The sequence below is a fragment of the Polypterus senegalus genome, chromosome 10 (assembly GCF_016835505.1).
Source record: "Polypterus senegalus isolate Bchr_013 chromosome 10, ASM1683550v1, whole genome shotgun sequence".
NCBI classification, from domain to species: domain Eukaryota; kingdom Metazoa; phylum Chordata; class Cladistia; order Polypteriformes; family Polypteridae; genus Polypterus; species Polypterus senegalus.
In genome coordinates this window covers 2,202,251-2,224,301 of record NC_053163.1, presented here as the reverse complement: position 1 = coordinate 2,224,301, position 22,051 = coordinate 2,202,251, and the positions used below count along the sequence as shown (strand labels likewise).

Sequence of the window (22,051 nt, the reverse complement as noted above, 5' to 3'; positions counted from 1 at the left end):
ATGCATTCCAATATATACGTTAATAATAAATATGTACAGGAGTTAAGAAAGTAGATGTGTGATTTCAAATAAACTAAATGGAGTTTTTGTTCATACTGTGGCTAAATACGCACCATCTTATTAATTATTAAATGTAAATGACGTGACAAGTCTGCTGCCATTAAACTGAAGCACATCCGCGGATGCCATCAGCAGAGCTGCTCGTCTGTTGTCCACTCGGTTGTTTGAAACGAGTCCTTCAGCGCAGAGCGCCAAGTTACCTTTATCAAATATGAAGAATTCAGCACTGCGCAAATACCCGCCGGGGGCAAAAAATGTTTCTGCTTAATGAGAGAAGCCCACGACACGCCCACTGGCTGTTTATGGTCATGTTTGGTACGCTTGAAAGTTTACAGAGTGAAACGCAATCGACCTGACTGGAAATTGACACAAAGGGACGAAACGCCCCTGATTCGGAACAAAGTAAACGGACTAGGAGTGTGGAAACGGCTTTAGATCACGATTGCAATGACCAGGTATGTAAATTAAAGAGGAAAGCCGAAGAAATGGCACCAGGCCGACGCGTTTAATCAAAACGATTGGATAAAATGGTGCCTCATTCAGTGCCACATTGTCAAGATGGGACCGAGTGGGCAACCTGGTGACTTTCAGACACAAATTTGATACACAGAGTAAAAGAACAAGTCCAATTAAAACTTTTAAATTTTTTTTTAATTAAAAATTTTCTGGAGGCCCTTAACCTGCAATTGCTCAGTCCTGGGTGAGACGTTAATCTGCACCCAGCCCTGCAAGCGGGTCCTCCAATTTATAGGGAAAACTTGGGGGTTGTTGGCAGGATTGGCACTCCAGCCACTTTTAAAATAAACTCACAGTGTTCCAGTGTGGTTCTGTGGTGTCACCCACAGCACTCGGGTCACAATCCAGGTGGCTCGGCGTGTGATGGGTGCGGCAACGCGTTGTCAGCGCATGCTCCCAACCTCTCTCCCGTCTCCATGTGTAGCTATAAGCGCCTTGAGCATGGGAAAGGCGCTATATAAATACAATCCATTATTATTATTATTATTATTATTATTATTATTATTATTATTATTATTATTATTATTATATAGTTGTTACTTTTTTGGTTCAGCCGGTTGCGTTTTTTTTTCACTCCGCCGATTAGATGCCCAAGTCCGCCACCTAGTGGTGAATTTAAAGCTTCATAAACTAAGCATTCGCGCTCTCTTTACAGTCAGAATCCCGTTTATTAGCCAAGTTCGCTCGCATACAAAGACTTTGATGCGGTTTTTGATGACCCTCCCAGTACAGTCACGTGACACACACACACAATTGATAGGTACACACCTGAGGACAACCAATGGAAATGAAGGCAGAGAACGTGCACGGCAATGCGGGAAATACTGGAATACATGTGCATTAGTCCTATGGAAGATGACAGCAGGATATGCTGTGTGTGTGTGTGTGTGTGTGTGTGTGTGTGTGTGTGCACCTTTCTCTGCATGAGAAATCCGAAGGCACAAAAGGCAGACCAATTCAATAACAAACTTGGTGAGCTGCACTCATCTAATGATAATACAAATAGTGTCATCATTTATAACCAGGGGTTTAGGATGCAGTGTGTGGGTCCTGAAACCCACTACTATTTCCATCCTTTTTAGTGTATTTAGATCCAGATTACTGAGAACAAGCTAACTGGCCTGCCAATCTATATCCATCTAATAAGACATCTCACCCATTCTGTAATCAGGCTGGTCAGGGTAATGTCATTGGCAGACATCAGGAGTTTAAATGACAAGATGTATCACCACTATTGCTCTCTTGGCATTTACTGAATGTGCTGACCAGTGTTCGTTTGTAAATACTTAGCCTAAATAGTCCTCAGCACTTTAATTTAATCCTTCTTTTTCTTGGACTAAATAACACAATACATTTAAAATTTAACCACATTTACTAACACCTTAGAAACACACTAGATAGATAGATAGATAGATAGATAGATAGATAGATAGATAGATAGATAGATAGATAGATAGATAGATAGATAGATGTGAAAGGCACTATATGATAGATAGATAGATAGATAGATAGATAGATAGATAGATAGATAGATAGATGTGAAAGGCACTATATGATAGATAGATAGATAGATAGATAGATAGATAGATAGATAGATAGATAGATAGATAGATAGATAGATAGAGTGAAAGGCACTATATATAGATGATAGATAGATAGATAGATAGATAGATAGATAGATAGATAGATAGATAGATAGATAGATCGAGGTAGAGCTCTGTTCACCTCTTATTCAGTATGTCTTACTATCAAAAACACACCATTACCGAAATGATCAGTTTAAATGTATAAACTATTTTTCACTAATATATAAATATACATTATATCAATAATACTTACATTAAGTATCAATGACACATACAAACATAACTTGGAAATATAAAATTAAATTCCTTGTGGTATGTGTGACCCAAAAGTTCATAGAAATAAGGCCATTGTTTGCAAACACAATTAAATAAATAAGAAATAAATCCCTCTTTTACATTAATACCGGTAAAAGGAAAACTGAAACAAAAATAGTCCCAGAAATAAAATGTTGCAGGCCTGGTTGAAGCTGGCAAGTGGTGCAGCCCAAAACAAATGGCTCCTTTGTTCCCATAGAGCACACCATGAGAAGTGGGTACAAGATGATCTGCATGGCTGGCGTTGTGCTAAAGATATGCTCAGTTTTGGTTCACAGTCAGCTGCAAGACAAATCCGACTCACCTCCAAATGTCATCTTTCACTCAGTTTACTGGGTTGGCTAAGTCACTATAGTCCTTGGAAACAACTGCAAAACCACATGGTGTATCATGCAATGCACCAGTTTTCACTGGAGACTAACAATTTCTGGGCTAACTAACTATAAGCTACATTGTATTTTTTTTTTTCTTCTAACAACATTATTCATTTCTTAAATTAAATTTAAATTGAATTAATTTACATGTGCTTTTCTAACCTGAAACCTAGTTTCTAAAATAACATGTAAACCTTTATTCTGGATAGAGAAAGCAGGTTATTGGTCTCTGAGAAACCTGGATAAGAGACGCAGATGATTGTGAACAAACCTATATTTTTATGTTATCTCTGAACTGGGTTACAGTGAAGGATGTTGAAGTGTGAATTTGTACTCTCTTCACCTGCTTAGCTTCACACGATTTCGGCAGCAAGAGGCAGAAATGTCCACAAGATAAGTTTCCTGTCGATTCTGCCTGGGTAATTGAACCTAATGCAATGCTGTGAATTTCCCCTTGGGATTAATAAAGTATCTATCTATCTATCTATCTATCTATCTATCTATCTATCTATCTATCTATCTATCTATCTATCTATCTATCTATCTATCTATCTATCTATCTATCTATCTATCTATCTACTTATGTTATTGCCTGCGTTATTATTATCTCATCTCAGCAACAACAAGCAGACATACTGGTATGCCTTTGCAGGGCTTAATCACACAGCTAAGCAGAAAAGAGTATCTTATAAGCAATCCAGAACATAAATCTATAACTCTGTAAATCCAGTGTTAGTTTAGTTTAGCTGTTTGCTATAGATGTATTGAAACAGTGTGATCAGGTGACGCAGTGGCCAGTGTTCATAAAGCGAATCATTGGCAGTCTAGGATGTAAAAAAGAGATGGATGATATTTACTTCACTGCACATGAAGGACTCAATGTATTTATAAACCACAACAAAAGAGCCTTCATGCTTGTTTTTGGATTCATGGTGGCTGATGATGATGTTCACTCTTTTTTGTACAGTTTGATGACGTCAGAGCGTTTTGCCAAAGAAGAACCCAAGAAGCAAACTTGAGCGTATAAACTGATGTGTCTAAGAAACTAGGTTTTCACCTTATCCCAATTTTGTGTAACCATGTTAACACTCTTGGTGTTTGCCTTTTCATACCCCATTCTGAGGGGCTATATGTATTTATATGTGTCCCTGCTGTCTTGAAGAGATTACAAAATCCAAGAGGCCAAAGTGAAACTAGAGTTTGGATTACTGTACATATAAAATAATCTCTGGATGAGGTTGATTCAGTAAAACAAACTTCATTATTGTGTACAGTAGGTTTTCATTCAATGATTATACTCATTTAGAGTTATGAAGGCTTCATATGAACGCACCACACTTTTAAAAGCACTACATGACGCCTCCTTACAATGGTAACCCACGTTGATACGGTTTTCTCACTCCTCTCCTCCTGCTTACGTCAATAAGCAAATCATTTAAATGTCAAATTACACAATCAGATCCTAGTTTGGATATAACTCATACTTTACTATTGAGATTTGGCATGAATGACTTTAAGAGGAAAATCAACTTCAAACCTGTTTCTACTTCTCTGTGCTTTTTCCACAAAATTGTAAGGCACTGACCACCTTGGGCTCTTCAGATAAACAGCTCAGCTTTTTCAGTAAGTACGTCTTTACTCATCTGAACTGGAGATTTGTTTTGTTCTTTTCAGTCTTCTTTCCTTTCTATTTATATTTGTTGGCATTATTCATAAATCATATTTTTGAACTGTTTATGTGGCTCAGGTTTACAGTTTACTATACATTTGTTTTAATTTACTCTTTTATATTTAATATTTTAGTTATTTTTTGTTCATTTTATGAATAGTTACAGAAGTATAATGTAGAAGTGAAACTTAGTTAATGAAAAAAAAAGGTTTCATTTTTCAATTAAAAACACAACAAATTTACTTGCACAAACTATAAAGAGCCTCTTCTTAATGAACGTACACCAAAGCATCAAATAACAAGAAGGGTGAATCTCTGAACAGGCCGGCTTTGAGAACTGTTTGTAAATTGTCATTTAAGAATTGAATTAGTCACCTAAAGAAAGCAATTTATTCTCTAACATTTTACAGTATGTCCAATAACTGAAAACTACTGCTTAAATCCATGCTAAATATAAAAAGTTAAGCATTACAACATACATCTTTTTTTAATTAATTTAATAGTTTTCGTAACAATATGCTTTTAAAACCTAGTTGGTCAGCGACCCGGTCGGTTTGTAATATTTGCTATTGTAAGATTTCTATTTGCATCATTACCTGGTTCAAAAAATATTACTAAAGTGTAACACTATTGGAGGTGTCCAAATCAAATTTCAAATGTCAGAAACTCATGGTGGTTTCATTCTGCGGATGACCTTTTTATGTTTTCCCCAACTTTAAAGCTTCCTGTGTGAAGTCAAACTTGTCAGTTTGCATTCATTCTTTATTTCAAAACTCAAAATACTCAAAAGCAACCTTTGTTTTGCTGTTTTCACGGCTTCTTACACGAGTGATCAGACTTCATTATTACTTACACCTGTGTGCAAATCCAGAATTAGAAAATTAATTGGGTTGATGCTATCTGTGTTCAATAAATTTGAAGTTGAGACAGCATTACATTCTTTAATGTCCCATTAAAGTTTATAGCATGTATGATTTCACTTATGGATTGCTTTCGAAAGCCAATTTAATGACATGGATTTAGTTTTTGCTAATTCGTATTGGCCATGATGTATGCTGCTTTGCATGTCTTGCTGTTTCTATTAACACAATACATGTCATATTAATAGAGAGATGTGCCTTGTGCTTCAAAGCATTAAGACACTAAATAAATTGTATTTTAGTTTTAACAAATTGAGCAGCTCATGCCATGGCTGCTGTAGACAAGCTAAATAAACTGCTCAAAAAAATGAAAGGAACACTTTGAAAACCCATCAGATCTCAATGGGAAAAAGAAATCCTCCTGGATATCTATACTGATATAGACTGGGTAATGTGTTAGGAACGAAAGGATGCCACATCGTTTGATGGAAATGAAAATGATCAACCTACAGAGCCCTGAATTCAAAGACGCCCCAAAAATCAGAGTGAAAAAATTATGTGGCAGGCTAGTCCATTTTGCCAATATTTAATTGCAGCAACTCAAAATTGTACGCAGCACTTTGTATGGCCCCTGTGTTCTTGTATACATGCCTGACAACATCGGTGCATGCTTCTAATGAGATGGCAGATGGTGTTGTGGGGGATCTCCTCCCAGATCTGGACCAGGGCATCACTGAGCTCCTGGACAGTCTGAGGTGCAACCTGGTGGCATTGGATGGACCAAAACATAATGTCCCAGAGGTGTTCTATTGGATTTAGGTCAGGAAAGTGTGGTGGCCAGTCAATGGTATCAATTCCTTCATCCTCCAGGAACTGCCTGCATACTCTCACCACGTGAGGCCATGAATTGTCGTGCACCAGGAGCCACTGTACCCGCATAGGGTCTGACAATGGGTCCAAGGATTTCATCCTGATACCTAATGGCAGCCAAGGTGCCTTTGTCAAGCCTGTAGCGGTCTGTGTGACCCTCCATGGATATGCCTCCCCAGACAATCATTAACCCACCACCAAACTGCTCATGCTGAATGATGTTACAGGCAGCATAATGTTCTCCATGGCTTCTCCAGACCCTTTCACTTCTGTCACGTGCTCAGGGTGAACCTGCTCTCATCTGTAAAAAGCACAGGGCACCAGTGGTGCATCTGCCAATTCTGGTATTCTATGGCGAATGCCAATCGAGCTGCATGCTGCTGGGCAGTGAGCTCAGGGCCCATTAGAGGACATGGGGTCCTTGGGTCACCCTCATGAAGTCTTTCTGGTTGTTTGGTCAGAGACATTCACACCAGTGGCCTGCTGGAGGTCATTTTGTAGGGCTCTGGCAGTGCTCATCCTGTTCCTCCTTGCCCAAAGGAGCAGATACTGGTCCTGCTGATGGGTTATGGACCTTCTATGGCCCTATCCAGCTCTCCTAGAGTAACTGCTTGTCTCCTAGAATCTCCTCCATGCCCTTGAGACTGTGCAGGGAGATATATCCGACAGTACTCCATCAGTCCCCCCAACGAAGAACCATGGTTTGAGGAAGCCAGCCCCACGAGGGACGTCTTCCTTCATGAATACTCCTGGGAGAACCTAGTGGGAAAATGACATAAATAAGATTTCTTATCCCCTGTCCTCCGAGGACAACTTCACCATACGTGGCCTGGCCAGAGGCATTCATAGCATAGCCGCCGCCCCCCTATTTGTATCCCTCTAAGAGACTGGAAGCACTTGGGAGACTCTGGCTCCGCCCCTTTATCCTCTGAGGAGGGTCCTACCGCCGCCTCTGAGCTTTCAGCTCTATTTTCTAGTTTGTTAGGAGACCCCCGTTTCTCTTTTGGGATCTCCTGTTTAATCTGGGGTTTATTTACAGTCTGAGTCTCTCTATTAGCAGAGAGAGATCCTTCACTGTTTGAACCCCTTTTGATTTAAATACGACCGGCGTCAGTGTCTTCAGGATTGGATTGTTCCGGGAAGCAGCGCCATCCAGCTGCTCCCAAGTCTGCAACGATCTTCTGGATTGTCTGCACAACCTGTAAGAAACTGTGCACAGGCTGAAGCAATTTCTCCAGCTCGTGCACGTCTATTTTATTTAATTCGGCCGGAGGGAGGCTTAAGCCATCATTCAGAATACCTTCCGGCCGGGAGCCAATGAGCATGACCAATTCAGGCATGTGCTCGGTTGCGTTACGCGAAGCCTTCTGGGAACTGGAGTTCTCTTTGGCTTAGGACCGGGTCACCATCTTTGGCGGATTGCAATCTGCTTTTATTAATTTGCCGGCAGACTGACTAGCCATTTCCTGGCCCTCCTTACCTTCTCGCGGAGTGAGCGGTGCTTCGCTCGCCTCCCCCTTCCCCTTCGGATCATCCAAGTCCGTTTTTTCCTGGGCAAAGCCGTAAGCAGCTGGACACGGACATCGTCTTTCCCATAATCCTTCGAGGTGGGTCACGTGTCCGTCGCTGGCACCCGATATGAAGAAGTCCTTTGTGTTTCTCACCGGCTCGAACGAGAGCGCACCACCATCTTCGGGAGCATCTCCTGCCTCCCGCAGAGCCTCCAGATGCTTCTCCACGAGGTATGAGCACAGGACAAAATGCGTTATTTTGAAAAGGTTTTCAAGTTCGCTCCCGGCACATACCTTGTAGCAGTCGTCTTCTTCCGGATGCTTCTCCCGAAATGCGTAGCCGCTCCATGGCTCGTCTTGAGCACAGGCAAGGTTGAGCCCTAGACCTCTGCTGGTGCTGGAACTCTGTTTTGTCTTTTTTTTACCCATTACGGACTTGGTAAAGGTGGGTTTTGGCGATTTTTCTGTGTGTGTGTTGTGACACTGTCTTCTTGGGGTTTCTGTCCACAGAAATTTTTTACCAGATCCTCTGCCAAACTAATGGCCAGAGAATCCTGCCGGCTACACCACTGTGACAGATAGGGGGTGCTGTCGTCCACTTGAACCCTCAGATCAGACACCAGACACCACATAAAAGTCCAGTAATTAAATTTATTATTACAACTAGCAAGATTCCCACGCTTCGCAGCGGAGAAGTAGTGTGTTAAAGAAGTAATGAAAAAGAAAAGGAAACATTTTGAAAATAATGTAACATAATTGTCAATGTAATTGTTTTGTCACTGTTATGAGTGTTGCTGTGATATATATATATATATATATGTGTGTATATATATATTATATATATAATATATATATTATATATACTGTATATATATATATACCCCCTTTTGGGTGCGAGCAGCTGTTGCTAGGGGTGCCAGAATCCATCGAGGAAGAAAAATGAAAACCATTTGTACAAAATCTTAATTTATCTATCCATTCCTAAATAATTCAATGGGCAGGCTATTTCATATCAGTGCAATACGCTGCTTGTTAAAACGGATGACTCCTAATCTTACGTGCACTTAGTGCTGCGTGGGTATAATGAACTATCATATCTGTTCAAGTTGTATTTAAATTTTAAATATAAGTCATTTTTATTTAGTCGACAGAAATATGTTTGGTAGGAATGTAAGTTAAATTTAGTCATCATTGCATACATTTTTCTTCACCATAGAAATTTAAAGACTAAATTCAACTTACATTCCTACCAAACATATTTCTGTCGACTAAATAGAACCTACTTATATCCAAATAGAACTTGAAAAGATATATTTTTTCGAATCTGATTGCGCAATTTAGATCGACTTGACGCGCACCACATCGAGCCTGCGAGCTATTGAGCTGTCGACTGCCTGCCTCAATAAGTGATCCTCGCTTTGCTCTTTTTTACCGTTCATTTAATAATGGGCAGTCGCGAAAACATTAGAAAATGGAAGGAGGCTCACACTGAGTAAGGCTTTACCAAAAGAATTATTGATGGCGAATAAAATATCTATTATTCATAAAGCTTTGATTGGTGATCTGTTTTTCTGCGTTAACCTCATATTTTTTCATACTTCTTCCCAAACCAAGGGGTGCGAGGGTAAAATGAATCGGGAAGCGCTGATATATGTATATTGAATATATTGAAATAGTTTTACTGTCAAATAATGCAAACAGTACGTGGCACGTGCTTCGCCCTAATTCTGGGCCCATCAGGCGTACACACTCACTGCACCCCCTCTCTGGAATCGAACCTCGGACATCAGCGCTAGAGGCAAAGCCGCTCGTATTGCACCACAGTGTGTGGTTCGTATATTTGACAGTATGTAGATCGGGATGGATATCTATATATATATATAAATAACTCATGTAGCCACAATAAATGCTTTTATTGAATAGACAAACCGGGGTGAACAAGTTCCTTTCTACTGCAGCCACAGCCACGACACACACAAAAAACATCAATAATAACTCATAAACTTGCAATATTATTTAGGAAAATCGCAACATTTTATTCACCAAAAATTCGGATTATTTGTAAACAAAATCCATCCTCCTCTCTTTCCTCAAAAACAGTTCAATTACTCTGTCATACAGATTATCCGTGCGCTTCAGTTCCATGAAAACGTCCCTTTCTATCGCAGTCGAAGCTAATGCTGAAAGTCAAACCTGCCCTGTCTATTTCTGGCATAAGTTTGAATTCGTTTTAGAGCTGAAAATGTCCGCTCGACAGAAGCAGTGTACACGGGAATGGTCACCGTTAAATATACCAATGTGAACAGCTGCCCCATGCTCTCATTCAGATTTTTCTGATGAAGGAAGTCAAGGAGATCAGTGGGAGATTTTCCTACAAAATCATCCATGGCATACATTACAGTCAGTTCTGTTTTTAGCCGAGACAGATCAAAAAGCGTTCCATGGCTCTTGTGTTAAACTGGAGAAGGCTGAATGCGTGAAATTTTTCTTGTATTCCCGAAACTTCTGGGGCTCGAGGAGCATGACAAACATCAGGTTTTCGTGGTCTTGAAATCTGGTCTGTGTCTGGCAAATAATATTGTCCAGAATCCTGCCATGGAGTTGGCCGTAGTGCGCACGACGATCTTTCGCTCGGAGCATTTGCGGTGCGTTCAGTGTTCCTCATATCGGCTTCTATCCAATCAATGGGTCTGAATACCGTGACGTTGCTGTACACCTGCTACAGGGCCCTACTGACACCAACTCAAAATCTGATTGGTTGAAGAAACAGGTTAATCAACATTTATTCTGTGTTAGAGGGCCTGCAGAACGGATTGTGAAGGCCTCTCTGCCTGGCAACAAATGATGGCTGAAATGTGATTGGTTAAATGCTTTAATACGAAACTCCACCTCCCACGGCTATCGAGCTGCAGTCTATTACAGTATATGGACAAAAATATGCTCCAGTTATGACCATTACGCGTAGAATTTCGAAATGAAACCTGCCCAACTTTTGTAAGTAAGCTGTAAGGAATGAGCCTGCCAAATTTCAGCCTTCTACCTACACGGGAAGTTGGAGAATTAGTGACGAGTCAGTGAGTGAGGGCTTTGCCTTTTATTAGTATAGATAATGTGCACAAAGCACCCTCCACTCCACTATATTCAGAAACAATAAATCCACAATAATCAATAATACAAATCTTCCTCTCCCAGACATGTTGTTCCCTTCCTCCCAACTCAGCTCACCCGTCTGGGATTTCCCAGAGTCCTTTATAGTTCACGGGTCGGGTGAAATCGCTTCTTCTTCATCCCTGAAGTACGTCACTTCCTCTGTCGCTGTGCCTGAGACGTACTTCCGGGTTATAGGGAAAATAGCAGTCCCTGCTCCTCCCTGCAGCATCCCCTGGAGGTCCCCATGGTATCCAGTAGGGCTGTGATGAAAAACTCCACTGTCCATGTCAGGGCACCTCTATGTTGCAAGAAGGGCTCCACCTGGCAGCCTAGGGGTATTGGCCGGGATGAACGGCCAGCCATATCCCACACCGCATAGCAAACACCAAGAGTGCACTCCAGAGCAAGCAGAGTCCTAAACTTGAACACGAAGCAACAACAGCAACAACTCCACACAACATCCGACATCATCCTTAAAGACACTTTATATAGTAAAACTGTTTATCTTTGCCAAGATAAATTAGAACTCTAAATAGCCTGTAACCAATCAGCCTGCTCTTCTTTGTATGTCTCAACTATCTTGCGTCTAGTCTTTTATGTCAATATATATATACAAATATCATATATTCATTATTCTTATGTTTATTTTTAAACAAGTGTTCTTCAGTTACCTTGATATAAATTTATCAGCCAAAAAAGCACCTCCTCAAGAGAAAGGTAAGGAAAATAACGTAGGAGTTATACCAAATATTTAACTAATTACTGATATTGTCAAAGGGAAGACTGATAATTAACATCAATCAATTCTTTTTCTCGCAGCAATGCAATAGAAGTTAAAGTTCTTCACCATGGTATAACAGATTATTTCCATTTGTTAATCTTCTGCACTCTTCTTCTACTTAATAATATATCCAATAGTATTGTCACACACGTGCGAGTAGGAGACCTTAACACGCTTCGGAAGACGTTCACCGGCAGGGAGTGGCAGGGTACTAACCTTTCTCCTTTGCTTTCTTTCATAAAAAAAGACGCTCTGCCACCATAGGCCTCGTTTTTCCTCTGCACGTTACTTCCGCCCTTCCTCCGCCATTGTTCCTGACGTCATCAATCCCATCTTCCCTCACGGTTCCTTCCCAGCATTCTTCCACTTCCTGCTCCTCCTACATAAAATGGCCGCCGACGCCATCTTCGGCGTTGTGCATATGAGCAACTTTTTGTTTATGTATTTGACCTTTGTTTTGTTTACTGACTGTGGAGAATTTTACAGCATACGGGGCCAGAAACCCCAAACCTTTTTGCTGTCTCCTTTTGCATCTTTTACAGTGGCGTAGTCGGCAGGATACTGCTCCGAGAAATATGACTGAAGGATAGGACCTCAACACATTGCTGCAGGGGATGAATGCCCAGATCCTGTCCCTGCAGCAAGCGCAAGCCGCTACCACCCAGGAGTTGGAGGCAATGAAGGCCAGGTTGGCAGAAGCCCAGAGAGTAAAGCCCGACCCACCTCGACCAACGCCTCCGCCTCTAGTGCTGATGACGGAAGCGGACGACATTGAGTCATACTTGGGCATATTTGAAAGGACAGCCACCCGGAACGAGTGGCAGCGGTCCGAGTGGGCGTCCATTCTGGAGTACACCTGAAGGGACCTGCGCAGCGGGCTTACTACGATCTCCCTGAGGAGGAGGCTGCAAGTTACAACTTTCTAAAACATGAAATCCTGGCGCACTACGGCATCACGCCGGGCCAGCATGGCGAGTGAATGCCGGAGCTGGCAATTCGACCCAGAGAAGCTGGCAAGAGCACAGGCCTTCGACTTCTGGGGAAAAATGGGGCGTTGGCTAAGGCCCGAGGGTCCCCAAGCCCGGAATGTCGTAGAGCAGGTGGCCTGTGAGGGCCTGGTTAATGCCATGCCTAGCTCCCTCGCCCAGCAGGTCCGGCGCCACCCTTATAAGGACATGCCAGGACTCCTGGAAGTCCTGGAACGTCAGCTTGCGGTTTTCCGAGCCGGGGGTCAGAAAGGCAAGCTTGTGGGAACCGACAGGGACGGGCGGCCACCCCCGAGCCATCTCGACGCGCAGCCGGCCTCCACACGCTGTTACAAGTGCGGTGAGACCGGCCACCTACTGCCGACCTGTCCCCTGAACACAGCCACAGAGCTAATGGACTGCCTCTGGGCCACCGCAGAGAGGTACTGTACTCCGTCGCATCCCTTGGCGAGTCCGAACATGAGAGTGGTGTTATTGAATGGGCATTCAGTGGTGGCTCTGTTTGACTCCGGCAGCAACATAAGCATTGTCGCTCGCCGTTATGTATTACCGCGACAGTGGCTTAAGCAACATTTGCAAGTCACTTGTGTGCATGGGGAGACCAAGTCGTATCGTTCCGCACAGTGCTACATCACCTGGAAGGGTGAATTGTCTAAGTTGATGGTCGCAGTGTTACCCGAACCCCCTATCCAGTGATTTTAGGACAAGACTGGTCACACAAAAAATGCAGTAAGACAAACACCGCTCCCAGAGCCTCACTGGGTCTGGCTATGAGGGGGCGAGGCACCCTTCCCGCGGTCTCCATGCCGTGCTCTGGGGCAGGCCCTAATGGCGCAGACACATCGGGGGACGCTTCCCCGGCGACAGACCCTGACCCGAAAGTATCCGCCGGAGAAGGGACGAGCCAGGGAACACTTCCACTGACCAGCTCACAAGACCCCCTGAGCAACTTGGACCATCAATTTCGGTCCACGCCTGCCTCATTTAAGAGGGAGCAGTGAAATGACAATTCCCTAAGGTTTGCCCGGAATGCGGTTGTTCTTCCAGGCAGCTCACAAGCTGACAGATCCATACCACGCGAGCCCTTTTTTGTACTTGAAAATGGTCTGCTGTATCGGGTGGCGACCCACGAGGGCGAGGTGAAGCATACCTCCCGCCGGAAGGTACATGAAACTAGCTCACTCTCACCTCCTAGGTGCCCACCTCGGGCCGAAAAAAGGATAAAACTCCGCTTTTACTGGCCCGGGATCAACGAGGAGGTCCAGCGTTTCTGCCAATCCTGTCCGGAATGTCAGATTCGCCAGATTCCTAGGAGGGACCGCGCTCCTCTCGTCCCTATACCCCTGATAGATATTCCCTTTGACAGAATAGGGGTAGACTTAGTAGGACCCCTGGAACCCTCAAACCGTGGCCATAAGTACATACTGGTCATGGTGGACTTCGCTACCCGATACCCAGAGGCGGTTCCCCTGCGCTCCGCTAACACAAAAAACATCGCACAGAAATTAGTCAACTTATTTTCTAGAGTGGGTATACCCAAAGAAGTCTTCACGGACCAGGGTACACCCTTCACCTCGGATACGTCCAGGGAGGTCACCAAATTACTCCGATTGAAGCACCTGAAGACGTCTGTCTATCACCCGAAAACAGACGGGCTGGAAGAGCGTTTTAATCAGACACTTAAACAGATGTTCCGCAAGGTAGTCAACGCCGATGGCAGGAACTGGGCCTATCGCTCGTGCTTTTTGCCTACCGGAAAGTACCCCAGGCCTCTACGGGCTTCTCCCCTTTGGGTTGTTGTATGGGCGACTACCCCGAGAAATTTTGGACATGCTAAAAGAGGGCTGGGAGTCTGAGGCCCTTCCCTCCTCCAATATATTGGAGTATGTGGCGCAACTGCGCGACAGGCTCGCTAAAATCAGGCCGCTCCTAAAGGATCACGTGACTCGTGCGCAGGCAGCTCAGGCCCAGTGTTACAATCGCAACTCCGTCCTCCCGAAGTTCCGATTGTGCTGGTGCTCGTTCCGACCTCCCATTCTAAGTTACTAGCTCACTGGCAGGGACCATACGAGGTTAAGGAAAGAAAGGGGCTTGTCGATTATTTGGTTAAACAGCCTAATCGTCGGCTGAGTGAGAGGATCTACCACGTTAATTTATTAAAACCCTGGAAGGATAGGGAGGAGTCTCCCGACACACGTAGATCCCTCTCCCTATTCACAAGCACGTCTGCCCTTAACCTCGGTGACGAGGTGACATCCCTACAGCGGCAGGAGATAACCCAGGCAATCCGGGCCATCCCCGAAGTAGTGAGCGAGTCACCAGGCCAGACCTCGCTGATTGCGCACGACCCCGGAGTAATCGGTGAAGTGGAACTGGAGGTGCAATGGATGTTGGATATGGACATTATTAAGGAAAGCCATAGTCCAGTCCTATCGTCCTCGTTTCCAAACCGGACGGCTTCTGGAGGTTCTGTAATGACTTCAGACGTCTGAATCAGGTCTCCAAATTCGATGCCTACCCGATGCCCCGCATTGATGACCTACTTGAACGGCAGGGTACGGCTCGATACTTGACTACTCTTGAAATGATGAAAGGGTATTGGCAAATTCCCTTAACGACATCTGCAAAAGAGAAAACAGCCTTTAGCACCCCTAGCGGACATTGGCAATACAAGGTCCTCCCATTTGGGCTGCACGGGGCCCCTGCGACCTTTCAACGTCTGGTGGATAGAGTGTTGAAGCCCCACCAGTCCTATAGTGCCGCCTACCTGGATGACGTAGTCATCTATTCCGGCACCTGGAAGGAGCATTTATTGCAGGTCTCTGCTGTCCTTGCGACGCTAGCTAAAGCCGGCCTCTGCATTAACCCTCGTAAGTGTATTTTTGGCTTGAAGAAGGCCAAGTATTTAGGCTACCTTGTGGGACGAGGACAGGTGAGACCACAATGTTCAAAAATTAAGGACATCTTGGAATGGCCCCATCCGAATACCAAGAGACAGGTGCACGCTTCTCCGAAAGGGCAGCACCCATGACTAATTTAACAAAGAAGGGCGCCCCCTTATACGTGGTATGGAACGACAAGGCGGAACACGCATTCAGTGACCTAATAAAGGCCCTAACGTCGGCACCTGTATTAAGGACACCTGATTTTGGGCTCCCTTTTATTCTCCAGACCGACGCTTCGGACACAGGCCTGGGCGCCGTGTTGAGCCAAAGCGTCGATGGTGTCAAACACCCCATGATGTACATAAGCTGGAAACTGCTGGACTGAGAGACCAGGTATGTGGCAGTGGAGAGGGAAGCCTTGGCCATTTAGTGGGCAGTAACTCATCTCTGTTACTACCTGTTGGGTCGCGAATTCACTCTGGTGACTCATCACGCTGCGCTTCAGTGGATGTCCCTACACAAGGAGTCGAATCCGCGGGTCACCAGGTGGTTTCTGGAATTGCAACCGTATAAGTTCACTGTCACTTATCGTCACGGCAACCTTCTGGCCAATGCCGATGCCCTCTCTCGTATCCACGACCTCTCGGTTAGGTCCGCCCGACCTGACGGTCTTGGGCTGAGGGGGGGGTCATGTCACGCATGCGCGAGTAGGAGACCGTGGACGGACCTTAACACGCTTCGGAAGACGTTCGCCGGCAGGGAGTGGCAGGGTACTAACCTTTCTCCTTTTCTTTCTTTCAGAAAAAAAGACGCTCCGCCACCATAAGTCTCGTTTCCTGCAGCACGTTACTTCCGCCCTTCCTCCGCCATTGTTCCTGACGTCATCAATCCCATCTTACCTCACGGTTCCTTCCCAGCATTCCTCCACTTCCGGCTCCTCCTACATAAAATGGCCGCTGACGCCATCTTTGGCGTCGTGCATATGAGCAACTTTTTGTTTATGTATTTGACCTTTGTTTTGTTTACTGACTGTGGAGAATTTTACAGCATACGGGGCCGGAAACCCCAAACCTTTATGCTGTCTCCTTTTGCATCTTTTACAGTATATACTGCTCCAACAGCAAAATAAAAAGCTGAAATACACAACAAAGGGTTCACCTAAATTTTTTTTTTCCTAAATGTAGCATTCCATTTCGAGTTAATTTACTATTAAGTAGTGCTTACTTTTCTAAAAACATTTCCAAACTTGTTACTCCAGTCTAGGGTCACAGGGAGCAAAGCCTGTCCTGGACTAACATGTATGTTAACTTGTGAGTGCCAGCTGGACATAACCTTTGGAAATGCTGGGAGAACAGGAGTTGATGAGCTAAATTGGGCTTAATGACCTGTCCCGTGTAATGTTTTTTTTAGGTTCAATTAAAATAAAAAAATGATGTTGACTGAGCGATCCTAAATGTAGAAATAATGAAAATAAAGCATGGATAGTTGACTATGACTACAGTATCACAAAAAAAAGGATTGTTCTTTCACAATTGTAATTTATTTAAATGTATGCCCTAGTTTAATAATGTCATGTTTTTCAGAATAGTAAGCATGGAGGCTAATGCTATGGAAGAAACACAGATGCAGATTAACAAACGGAAACCTACACCAGGAAAGATGGTGCATAAGAGAGGCCATTGGGCAAGAAAAGCAGAGTATTTTCTGGCTGTCGGAGGAGATATTGTTGGCTTAGGAAATGTCTGGAGGTTCCCTTACCTGTGCTATAAGAATGGAGGAGGTGAGAGCGCATTTTGTATTTTTTACTAAAGATCAACGGTGCGTACTCTAATGATTGAGGTTTCAACACTGTGTCGAGCTTTCGAAGCACTGGTGCGCGAAGCAACGCTTCGAGGCTTGTTTCAAATGCGCCCTTCACGTGATTTTGAGGCACACTAGCGTAATGACATCATTGATATCTGCACAGTCAGTAGCCGATTTGGTCAGTCACTCGTCTGCTGAACTTCTGTGGCTCAAAGTGTAAATGCATTGTCCCTGCTGCATCGGTAAGGTGTGCTGACGCGGGTTCCAATCCTAATTGGGGCTCGAGTATGGTCCTTGCCTAAAGTTAAAATAAGGACTTTGCAAAAAAGAATTATGTAGCCTGTAAGTTAACAAATATATTTTGGAGACATTATGAACGATTTACATGGGGCACCTCTTTCCTTGCTGAGGAATCGTGTCCACCTAAAATCTGTAACAAATTGATGTGCATATTGTGTGTAAGGCAGCACATATTATAACAATCCAGAATCTATTCTACCCCATGTCGATCACATCAGAGAGGCTAAGAAATGCTTCACTAAAGCCGACGTGGTCATTACACCAGTATATGCGCAAGACACTCCTCATTAAACGTTTTTACTATTCATTGATTCCCAGATCTGTAGCTGATTTGTATGATTGTTTTCCAAAAAGTAATGTGAGTAAAAGCGTGTGCTGCATAACTAATCACAACTGTCTTTAAACCAGAATCAGCGACTTCAACAGCGTCTTCTGCAGTTTTAGGAAAGTCTCTGGATTTCTGCTTTAATCTGACAAAAATGTTGAAAAGAAACTTGACGAATTCATCTAGAGGTGGACATAAAGGTCACTCAAGTACTGACAAGAATGAACAGCTGGATGAGCACATCTGGAGACACATTTTCCTTATGAATGAATCTTATCAAAGGCTGTGGTGGAGAGTAAATAAGTAGTCAACCACAGTGTAAATCATTGATGTAAATAGAATTATTGAAAGAGTAAACCATCTTCCAGTTCCACAGTCCCCCACAGTGACTGTCACATTTAACGTTGCGTGCTCCTTACCTGTCTTGTTACCCAAAGCATTAACACTGAGCTTCATTCAAGGCTTTACCGTCCTTTTTTCATACACATAAAATATGACACACATTTCCTCTACATATGTGTCCAATAATAATGATAATAGTAAACTGATAGGAATGAGAAAAAGCACAAAATGGGAATATTCATGAGAAGACCCTGGGGATCAGGGTGAGGAGGTGCCTTGTCTCCTATTACATGAGCTCTTCTGCTGCTCCTCAATTACACTGCATGCGTTACACTCGGGGCAAATGCAATGGAGAATACCGACAATGTACACCTTCAGAAGTGGAATAAATCGACATATACAGTGGGATGCAAAAGCAGCACAGAGCAGCACCAAAGACCTACAACATCATCTTGCAGCAGATGGAGTCACTGGGCATCGTTCAACCATTCGGCGCACTTTACACAAGGAGATGCTGTATGCGAGAGTGATGCAGAGGAAGCACAAACAGAGCCGCTTGAGGTCTGCTCAAGCACATTTGGACAAGCCAGCTTCATTTTGGAATAAGGTGCTGTGGACTGATGAAACTAAAATGGAGTTATTTGGGCATAACAAGGGGCGTTATGCATGGAGGAAAAAGAACACAGCATTCCAAGAAAAAAACCTGCTGTCTCCAGTAAAATATGGTGGTGGTTCCATCATGCTGTGGGGCTGTGGGGCTGTGTGGCCAGTGCAGGGACTGGGAATCTTGTCAAAGTTGATGGACGCATGGATTCCACTCAGTATCAGCAGATTCTGGAGACCAATGTCCAGGAATCAGTGACAAAGCTGAAGCTGCGCCGGGGCTGGATCTTTCAACAAGACAACGACCCAAAACACTGCTCAAAATCCACTAAGGCATTCATGCAGAGGAACAAGTACAACGTTCTGGAATGGCCATCTTAGTCCCCAGACCTGAATAGAATTGAAAATCTGTGGTGTGAGTTAAAGAGAGCTGTCCATGCTCAGAAGCCATCAAACCTGAATGAACTCGAGATGTTTTGTAAAGAGGAATGGTCCAAAATACCTTCAACCACAATCCAGACTCTCATTGGAACCTACAGGAAGCGTTTAGAGGCTGGAATTTCTGCAAAATGCGGATCTACTAAATATTAGAATTAGTGATGTTTGGAAAATTCAATATGGCGGCCGACAGTGGCCTCACACCACCGAAATAAGTACGTACATCGGTTTCAGTTAGCGCAGGGAAGCCGCCTACCAAATTTCGTGAAAATGGGGTCAGCCTTCTACCTACACGGGAAGTTGGAAAATTAGTGACGTTGGAAAGTTTAATATGGCAGCCGACAGTGGCGTCATACCATCGAAATAAGTACGTACATCGGTTTTGGTTAGCGCAGGGAAGCCGCCTACCAGATTTTGTGAAGATGGGGCCATAAATAAGAAAATTCAACATGGCGGACGTTATTGACCGTTATCGACCATTATGACCGTTACGTGTAGAATTTTGAAATGAAACCTGCTTAATTTTTGTAAGTAAGCTGGAAGGAATGAGCTGCCAAATTTCATCCTTCTACCTACACGGGAAGTTAGAGAATTAGTGATGAGTCAGTGAGTGAGGGCTTTGCCTTTTATTAGTATAGATTAGATAATTTTACTTAATAAGTAAATGACCAAGTATAATATTTTTGTCTCATTTGTTTAACTGGTTTCTCTTTATCTACTTTTAGGACTTGAGTGAAAATCTGATGATGTTTTAGGTCATATTTATGCAGAAATATAGGAAATTCTCATTCACAAACTTTCAAGCACAAATGTGTATATATATATATGTTGGACATCAAATTCTAGAAGCCACTGACGAACCTTTCTTTTCGTTGTCAGTCTGTAGCAGCAAAAAAGTAAAAGCAATAAGAGTTTTAACAGACATCATTGATGTGGATCATGAGTTTGTGTAATGTAATAAAAATGGCCAGGAGGTGTCACTAGAGAGGTGAGTGTCAAATGCTTCAATGCTTCGATAAGATTTCCGACACAATTGCTTTGAACGTTTTGATGCTTCATGAGGCTTCAATCCACCCATCACTAGCATACTCCCATTTCCACACTCAAATCACGATGTATAAAACCTAAACTTGGCGTAAAGACACGCACATTTTCACGGTAGCTCAAACCCTGGCGTAAGCAAGTTCTCCACTCGGTTTTACAATCTCACGGCACCCAGCGTCAAAGCAGTGCTACTGTCCTTGTGTGGTTTCCCTTTCTTTTTTAGATCCACATCACTGACACAGCTTTATCATATACACTGAAATTAACAGCATATTGTTTGTTAGTTTAAAGCATCTGATTGTAATTAACCTGTAACAATATAATGGTCCACGGAATAGCCAAACTATTCCAAATACCATAGCTGCCTTAGCATTGTTACTTTCACTGAACCTTCTTCTTCTTCTTTCAGCTGCTCCCGTTACGAGTTGCCACAGCGGATCATCTTTTTCCATATTACTCTCACTGCACCACTCGGAGTATTTATATCACTGAGTGTGGAATCACAGCTCTACAGCAGCTGATTGGAAAGAGAATTATCGTTTTTACAGCATCAAGCACACGCTGGCTTAGCCATGCTACCTATTTGAACTGCTCTCATACAGCAAACACTTCAGAGCCTATATATATATATATATACAGTATGTCTATGCTAACAATATTCAAGTTCATTCAGCTTGTATTATGTAGCAAAGTGGTACAAGAACATGGTAAAAGAATCTGTGAGCATACCTTGAGCACTTGGAGCATGGCAAACCATTTTTTATTAAAGATTTTAGGGTTATTACTAGCAGCAAATACACCCCAGGCTCAGTTCTCTTTAGGTATGAAGTAATGTATACAATTATATGTTACTAGATGAAGAAGAAGGATTTATAACAAAATACTGAATACCCTTTTTCTTGCACCTAGGTGTCTTCTTAGTTCCATATTTATTTTTCTTGGTGACCTGTGGTGTTCCTCTCTTCCTCCTGGAAACATCTCTGGGACAATACACTCGTAAATCTGGTATCACATGTTGGAGGAAAATCTGCCCATTATTTGAAGGTAAGAATCACAGTCTTTATTAGTAATTTTTTATTATCTACTCTAAAAGGTCACATGCAAAATTGTTTATAACAAACAGTAAAAATGTTACATGAAAATGAAAATATTATTCTCAAATCATCTTAATCTAATTCAGGGTCACGAGGGTCTTTCTCTCACATATACTTCTACCTTCACAGAGTGCTCCAGAGTCAATAATTAATCATTCCTAGCACTTAGAGAGTAAAACTTCTTGCAGATATGTGGAAAATATTACTGGGATTCAAAATCATGCTGAATTTGTGAGGCAGTAGCTCTAAGCACTTAGTATTCACATTAATAAATTCCACAATTATTCAAGCCAAATAAATATTTGATTGAGCGTCACACAATGCTGTTTCAACTGGACTTTTTTCAGTGTCATGGTAGTCAAAATAAGAAACATACTTTAATAGTTCACTTGTGGTCATCTACAAATTGTAGTGATTACATAGGCATTATCATCATCAAGTTAAACTTTTTAATAGTTCTGGCAAAAATCACGTCAACATTTTTAGCTAAAGTGACAGATGTGCTAGATATTGTGAACAGTCTCAGAATATACATTTTG

General features: G+C 42.9%; 1 pseudogene; it reads left to right on the top strand.

Annotated features, from left to right (window-relative positions):
• Positions 1 to 376: 376 nt before the first annotated feature.
• Positions 377 to 22,051, top strand: part of LOC120536458 — a 38,472-nt pseudogene continuing 16,797 nt past the window's right edge.